General features: G+C 38.5%; 1 pseudogene; it reads right to left on the reverse strand.

The window, feature by feature from the left end:
• Positions 1-6,504: 6,504 nt before the first annotated feature.
• On the reverse strand, positions 6,505-8,138 carry LOC102121154 (tyrosine-protein phosphatase non-receptor type 11-like; annotated as a pseudogene).
• Between the last annotated feature and the right edge of the window lie 397 nt (positions 8,139-8,535).

Genomic DNA, 8,535 nt, shown 5'->3' on the forward strand with positions numbered 1-8,535 from the left:
AGCAATCACAGTAACTGAAGCCAGCTCCAAAGCAAGTCAATGTCCATTTGTATTAAGGTTACCTGCACACTGTTTAATTGATTCTTGAAGCAAACATTTTTGGATGAAAAAGCAATTTGAGTTTTAAGTTATCTTGCACTGTTTTATACATAATTTCTTGGTCTCATGCAAAAATAATCAGGCATGCAGCAACACAATAACAGCAACAACAACAACACACACACACACACACACACACTCTGAAAGTAAACCAAAGAAACAAAGAAAAAAAACAGAAACAGAAATATTGCAGTAAAACTGCCAAAAACAAAGACAAAGAGGAGAATTATAAAGGCAGCAAGAAGATAAAATTAGAGAAGCCAGAAAAAAGCATGTTGCCTTCAAAAAACTTCCCCAAAGAAACAATAGAAGCCAGCAGACAATGGACTGAAATCATTGAAGTGCCACCCTACAACCCTAGAATTCAATACCTTGTGAAAACGTCATTCATAAATGAAGATAATTGTTAATTGTTAAAAAACAAAAACTGGAAGAAATCAGCTGTGCAAGTCCCTGATTAAAGAAAATGCTACAGGAAGAATTTTTTGGCATTGGAAAACACTCACAGGTAGAACCATAGGGATAAAGAAAGCAGAAGGAAGAATGTGAAGGCAAATCTGAAGGTGGATTAAATGAAATTGACTAAGGAAAAATTACGTGTTGTAGAACTTTATATATAATACTTATGCACAATTAAGTACATATTATATAGATGCATGCACACTAATTAAAGCACATATCTACAATGAAACTAAAGGCATGGGGAAATAACTGGAGACAGGTGTTCTAAGAATTCTAAGACCCCTATATTGCCTGAAATATTCTAAGACACACACTCTGTGTCCTATATTAGTCCTGTATTTTATTTTACCATTAATCAGCTAAGTGTATCTTATACATTTTAGATGAGTTATCAACTAAAACTAAAATAATAACTAGCAATTTTTCAAAAAGGAAAATGGAAGTTGATTAAAAAACATATAGTACATCCCCAAAATGGACGAAACAGTGAAAAAATTATAAAATATAAAAGAGTCTACTTAAACACACATGTCAGTGATTAGGGTAATTATAAATGAATTAAACAACACACTTTTTAAAAGTTTGTCACACTGGTTTTAAATATATGTATACTGCATATTACTATCAAAACTCCGTGTAGTAAATATAAGATAGGTATAGTAGTATGAAAAAAATAAGCACAATGAAAACGTTTATGAAAAGAGAACTCGCTTACCAACATATAGAGAAACTTTAACCTATGCTGGTATGTGATTTGCTTTAAAAAAATAGCAATTATTTTTATTACATCTAGAGTTTGACCTGGAGATGTTATTGTCTGGATTTATTTTTCATTCTCTACCCTTCACAATGTTTAATTTTTCTCCCACATTGCTTATTTCAGAATTTTCTCATTCCAGAATTATCTGATATTGATACTACCATTGATGTTTTTATTAGAATTCTGCAATAAATTCTTCATAACAAACTCAAAATCTCAATGGCTTACACAAAGATTTTTTTTTTTTTTTTAACTTGCAGAAACATGGGCTTAGATATTCCCCATGAGTTCCTCATTCTGGAATTAGTACTAGCCTTGGTTATGCTCTTTTCAAGGTAGAGGGTAGAAGAAATGTAAAAGCTAAGCTAAACTACAAACTACACAAGCACATTTTAAGCAGAAACTCATGATATCTCCTAATATCCTATTATTGGCCACAAGAGTCATTTGGTGCAGCCTTCGTCAATGTGATATGCTGGATGATCTGTGTTCGCTCCTGGAGGCACTGCAGTCACATGGCAAATGTTGGTATATCATTTTATTACAAGAAGGGAGTGAAGAGATGGAACAATAACTTTATGTGTTACATTTGGCAAATTTACCTTTACTTTTTTTCAATTGTAAATTCCATAAGAAATCACGTACATAAGCCCACAATGTAGGCACAATACGGTAATATATTCCAGCAGTGTACCATTTCGTCCTTGCAGTTTTATTGTGTTTCTTGCCCATACATACACATTTGTTCAGAATAAGCTCTGTGTATATGTATATGTATGTGCAATTGACATATGTTTATATAAATTATATATTTTTAAAATTAGTTCAATATGGTTATAACACGTGTTCACTAAATACTTGAAGAGGCTTGTCCAGAGGCAACGTGTTATCTCAACTAATTGTTCACAGTCACAGATGGAACTTCTGTTCTACTCTTTTCCTCCTCACTATTGCACTTGACTCGTCTTAAAAAAATAAAAATAAAAAAATAAATACTTGCTAAAGAAATAAAATTTTTGAGATGGAGTCTCACTCTGTCGCCCAGGCTGGAGTACAGTGGCATGATCTTAGCTCATTGCAACATCTGCCTCCTGGGTTCAAGTGATTCTCCTGCCTCAACCTCCCAGGTAGCTGGGATTACAGGCACCCACCACTATGCTTGGCTAATTTTTTTAAATATATAATAAAATGGTTTTATTCTTAATTTTTATTTCCAATACAGTTTACAAATACACTTTTACTCTGATAATACAGCTTTGCAACTAGCAAAGCAGTTGTGCTAACACCCATAAATACAGGCGGGGAGACAATTAACATCCACTAATGTTTCTCTACATAAACTATTATTTTAATGTCATTTTTTTAAACGAACAGTTGCAAATAGACTACATAATATATGTGGGCAAAAAGGCAATTAAGTGACTCTCTTGAAACACTAAAAGTGTAATAAACAGCATATTATCAACATTTACATGATTCACATCAACATGATGACATCCTAAAATGTATTCCTTTTAAAGGATAGACTTATAAATAAATATTACATACCTTTTAATACTCTGATACAATACGTCATATACTGCAGGAAAATTAATTGTGGAGCTAGTCATCAGCTTAATCAGGAATCCTTTTCCCATCAGCTTTTATTAATAAAAGAATCACAATTAGGTCACAAATAAACAGGCAAATTATTAATTACATGATTTGAGGCTTAGGATGAAAACTTGTCAAAATTAGTTTGATAAAAAACAAAGTTATATGACACACTAAAACCAACTGTTCAATAGTTTTTGCCTTGTGTGGACTGCCCATAGTGAAAAAGGAACACATTTTTAGTGAAGAAAGATACAATAAACTATAACTATATTTTGGAACTTTTCAAGAGGAAGAAGGAAAAAAGATTTCAACAAAATTAAGGGCAAATACAGATCCTAACAAAGGCATCCTGACATCAGGGAGGCCATGTGCTTGCTATGTGCAAAACTTGATTCCCCCAACAGCATACAGAGAACAAAAACTGCACTGGCTTTGTAGTTATGTCTATAGTCTAAGTTTCTCTTATGGATACTAGGCTACAACAAAACACTTCACAATTGCCAGCCTTTCCACAGCCCCCTCAATTAAAAATAACTCAAGATGTTATTAGGTCTTAAAATCCGCAATAAAATAACCTCTAAGAACAATCTTGACCATTTTCTTCGCCGTTTACCCTAAGCAACTGGGCTTTTTAAATAATGCACACACATACTAAGAAAGTCCTACCCATGTTTTCTCAACCCCATTTAGCCACATTTGAAAAGACCTTGATTTCAGTGAGAGTGATGACCATAAGTTTCAGAAGGGCCACACACTAGACATGAAGCGCCTTTTAGTTTTTTTTCTTTTTAAAAAGTTACTAAGACTGTGAAATTTGACTTTTTAAAAAAACCCCAATACTATGTGCCAGATAACTCTTTCACCCCAAAATATAATATCCTATGCTTATAATTTTAAAATCCTCAGTGAGCTATGGAATATTGTGCATATTGAATACCTACCAGCAACCTAGAAGTGAATGGCATCCATGTGTCTGTCACACTGACTTTCCAAATAACTAATTCACCCATTACTGACTGCTCTGGCCCTGAGTTCTCTGACTTCCTTAGAAATCACCTCTTTGGAACTTTCATTTCCACAACTTTTTTTTAAACCTGCACCTCGACCTTTCTCCATCATCCTAGCCTCTTTGCCTGATTCCATCCCACATAAAGTAAACTCATCTGAGAACCTGCAATCACCTTTTACCAAACACATAATAAGCCTTAGCAACCTAGGGATTATGATAACTCTGGCCTTGGCCTAAGTTCACATAAGAACATGATAGTTTGTTGACCTCGTGGAGGGAAATCTAAGTGAAATCAATATCTTATAACAAACAAAGCTAGCCAAGATCAGGTATTTCCATTCTGAGTATAAAAGCAACTGATCTTAGGCAACAGGCAGAGATGTTAATGCAGGAGATACATTTGTACAATCAAACTCTTGTGTGCTGGTGAAAGATTTTACCCCCAAAGTCAAGTCAAGACAAAACCAAAGCAAAGTGGAGAATAAGTCAATGTAGCAATGCAATAAAAAGAACAGGATTCAAGCTTCTTGCTGCAAATACTGAACTGAAATCTTTTTCTTTACAAATTTGACTAGAAGACAGCAGTCACATTTCCCTAATAGGGAAATACCTCAGGCCACAGCTGTGTTCTGAAGCAACTCAAAGTTCAATGAATACTGGGGGGTAGGGGTGGGACTGATATACATTTTGTCAGTGAGAATGGCAGCCAAACTACCTGAGAGTCTCAAGGGACTGAGAAACCTCAGAAAGGAACTACTCCCAGGGCTGGATCTACGCCTTCCTTTCAGGAGCCAAAGTCAGAAGAATCCAAAGAGACCATAACTTCACGGCAAAGATGCCATAGCATTTTATTACCGTCACAAAAGTCAACCAACGATATTTTCATTGAAATATCTGCACTGAATCATGATTAAATGTATGAGACAAAGAGGGATGTCTTTGGCGAAGGCACTTAGGGTAGAACATTAGCCAATCTCACCAGTTGGCTAAAACAAAAATGAATTCGTTCAACCTGGCTGGAGGCCTGTTAGGGCTGTTCTTTCTCACTGTGGCCTGACTGAAAACCAGTGGCATTAAGAAAGAGTCACATTTCCCCAGTCTGGGGGTGGCCCAGTGGGGTGGTGCTGCTCTCAAAAGCCTTGTGCCCCTAAACACATCCATCCTCACAAGATCAGTTTCCCTAAGTGCTGGTTCCAAAAATAGGCTCAAAGTTGGCAGAAATCATCCAGGAAGCTTCTTGAAGGCCCTCTCTTTATTTCTCAGTCTGACTTTCAGCTTGTCCCAGCTACTGCAAGCAACTTCGGCTTCCCAAGGTCACTAGCAACTTCTAGTTTTGCTAATATCCTTGGTTTTCCATGGCATTGGTTGTGACCATCTGTTAGACTAGTGGCTCCCCAATTAACTGTACCTGCACTTCACACTCTTTTCTTGAATCTGGGCTGGGCTTGTGACTTGTTTAGTAAGTAAAGGGCATAATCCAGCTCTCTTTTGATTAGAAAAAATCATCATCATCATCATCATCATCATCATCATCAATAGAGGGCAGTAGAAGGGATACAGTGACAATTCTGGATTTAAGTCTTCAGAAAGTCTGACCACTTCTGCTTTTGAGCTCTTGGGAGCTCTGAGCCGCATGTGACAGGTCTAGCTACCCTGCCAGCCAGGCCACTGAAAGAGACTACATGGAGAAGGAGAAACTCAGGACTGCAGGCAGAGAGAGAAGCCTAGCCATCCCAGTCTCTCTGCTGACCTGCTGACCACATGAGTGACCATCTGCAGGCTGGCAGAAGAACAGTCCAGCTGAGCCCAGCTCAGACTGAAGAACAGTTGGGGGTGGGGTTTCTTTAAGCAATTAAAGTTTTGGGGTAAGTTTGTCAGCAACATTTGACAACCAAAAACACTGGTCATTCATAGATGCCTTTTTTCTAAGTACAAAACAATTACTCAAATGCAAAGAAAATGTGGCAAACATTTTCCCACCACAACCGTCTCAGTCAACAACTGAACTATAATTGGTCATCAGCTGGCAAAAAAAAAAAAAGCCACACCTCTTATCTTAATTCATAAATATCCATGATTCTTTTTCTAGGACTCTTTAATGCCAACACAAAGGTAGACCAATCAGCTTCTGACAGTCTCAGGGACTGGCTTAATTCTCATTTGGCCAAAAATAGAAGCCATCAAAATGAATTATCCACTACTGGATACACAATGGTAAATGAGATTGTTCTCACTTTTCTAGGATGTTGTTACTTAATTTTCCCAAATCATTTCTTCTTATCATCCCCCATAATGAGGAAATAAAAAAATAAACTGGTTAAGGTTGTAAAAAGAAGAAAAAAAAAAGCCTATTACTAGAATTTGAATCTCCACCATCTGCAAAATACAGTGCACAATTTAACTGCTTCCTCAAGATAAAACAAATTCTATAAAATATAATGTTGTCTACATTGTAGAGATGATTCTTCTTATCTGGGTAAATGAGTAATTGGGAAGCAGGTATTGTTGAGTTAAAATACAGTGGTCTTTAAATGGTTTCAAATTTTCCATATCAGAGGTAGTCAACCACAATGCAAGCCTTCCAAATTCAAATTCTGTCTTCACATAAACTTTCTCGCATATGTTCTTGATCTTTTTAGGGAGAGGGTGAAAGTCCACATCTATTTCTGTGCTGAAGTTCTGGCAGGTTTTCTCATCTGAAACTTTTCTGCTGTTGCATCACGTTTTCAGACTCTAGCACTGTCTTCTCTCATTTCTGCACAGGGTGGTGTTGGAGTACACGGCGGGATGGGGCTCTGATCTCCACTTGTCTGGTCTGCTAGAGAACACTTAATATTTGTATATTTGTGCCCTTTACTCTTGATTTTCTGCTCTTCAATCCTGCGCTGTAGTGTTTCAATATAATGCTGGACTGCCATATAGATAAATTGGTACTGTGCTTCTGTCTGAACCATCCCTGACCTCTGAGACCACACCATCTGGATGGTTTTGGGAACGTCAATGTCACAGTCAACACCTTTCTCTCTGATTATGTCAATAAGAATATCAATCACAATCAACGTCCCTGTCCGGCCAATTCCAGCACTGCAGTGCGCCACAAATGGCCCTGCATCTGTGATGCTCTCCTGTTTATGGTGCACCTCCTCCAGGAAGTCCAGCATACCCCCAGGGTCACTGAGCACTCCATGGTCCAGCCAGGTCTGAAAGTGGTATTGCCAGACCATTCTCTCCATGTTCCCTTGTCCAATCTTTGAAAGTTTAAGTTCTTTTAGCGTATAGTCATGGAGGGTGCTTTCTTTGACCTTCCTAACATTCATGACACCATAATCTTTCAGAGCATACTCATCAGGCCAGTATTTGACACATTTACTCTTTCCTCTCTCCACTTCTTTTGTTGTCATGACAATCACTTGGGAGTTTTCCTGGAACACCATCTGCAAAAGTTACTCACCACGTTTTGCAGGCAGCCTTGTGTGGCAATGTAACTCTTTCTGGACTTTGAATTGTTGCACTTGGTTTCAAATTCAGACATGATGATATTTGCATTGATGTAATCTGAAACAGACTCATTTGGATCACTGTCTTGTAAGACAACCCTGGTATGATCAAAGGGCAGGATGTTTTTATATCTTTTTTTGTTTTTGTTTTCTTGTCTTTGACCCTCTTTTCGGCTGTAGAGAGGTTTGCCCTCTTGTTGTTGTAGTGTCTCAAATTCTTCCCAAACGCCTTGTTTGACTTTGTCTGTGGTCTCAGCTAATTTGCTTAGTTCTCAAACTCTGCAACATTTATACAAGCATTTATACAAGTAGTGTTAAGGGGCTGCTTGAGTTGTAGCACTGTACCCAATGTTTCCATCATAGGATTCTTCTTGTAATGTTCCTCAAGATCTGTCAAAGAATCAAACTGTTCTCCACCAAGGTCGTATTTCAGTTCCTTTCAGAGGTAGGAGGTAGGATCTGCACAGTTCAGAGGATATTTAAGCTCAACAACATCTCCATTCTTCCCTTTTAATTGTCCATGATGTTCCATGTAATACTGGACCAACTCAGCCAAAGTGGCAAATTTCTCCCCTCCATTCAGGTCATAGTAATCACCAGTGTTCTGAATCTTGATGTGGGTGACAGCTCCATTTCTTCCAATGGAAAGTGTGAAGTCTCCAGGGTTACTTTTACTAGGCCTTGCCAAAAAGCTGCCATCAACTCCTCTTGTCATCAGGTTTTCTGCCTCCACACCAGTGATACTTGGGTGAAACCATCTCCGCGATGTCACGTTCCTCCCGCCCTCCAGCTCCACGAGGGACCCGCTCCTTGCTCAGGTTCCTCTGGGCTCTGTCACATTGGGCTGGCCCAAGGGAGGCCGGCTTGGGACCGGACTCAGGGCAAAGCCAGCTGGCCATTCACAGACCCCTCCTCCAGGCCTTGGGATCCCGGAGACTATGCAGCCGCCTCCCGTTCCAGCTTGCTCCTCCTCTGGCGAATTTTTGTACTTTTAGTGGAGACGGGGTTTCACACTTTTGGTCAGGCTGGTCTTGAACTCCTGACCTTAAGTGATCCACCCTCCTTGGCCTTCCAAAGTGCTGGGATTATAGGCTTGAGCCACCATGCCTGGT

The sequence above is a fragment of the Macaca fascicularis genome, chromosome 6 (genome assembly GCF_037993035.2).
Source record: "Macaca fascicularis isolate 582-1 chromosome 6, T2T-MFA8v1.1".
Lineage (NCBI taxonomy): Eukaryota > Metazoa > Chordata > Mammalia > Primates > Cercopithecidae > Macaca > Macaca fascicularis.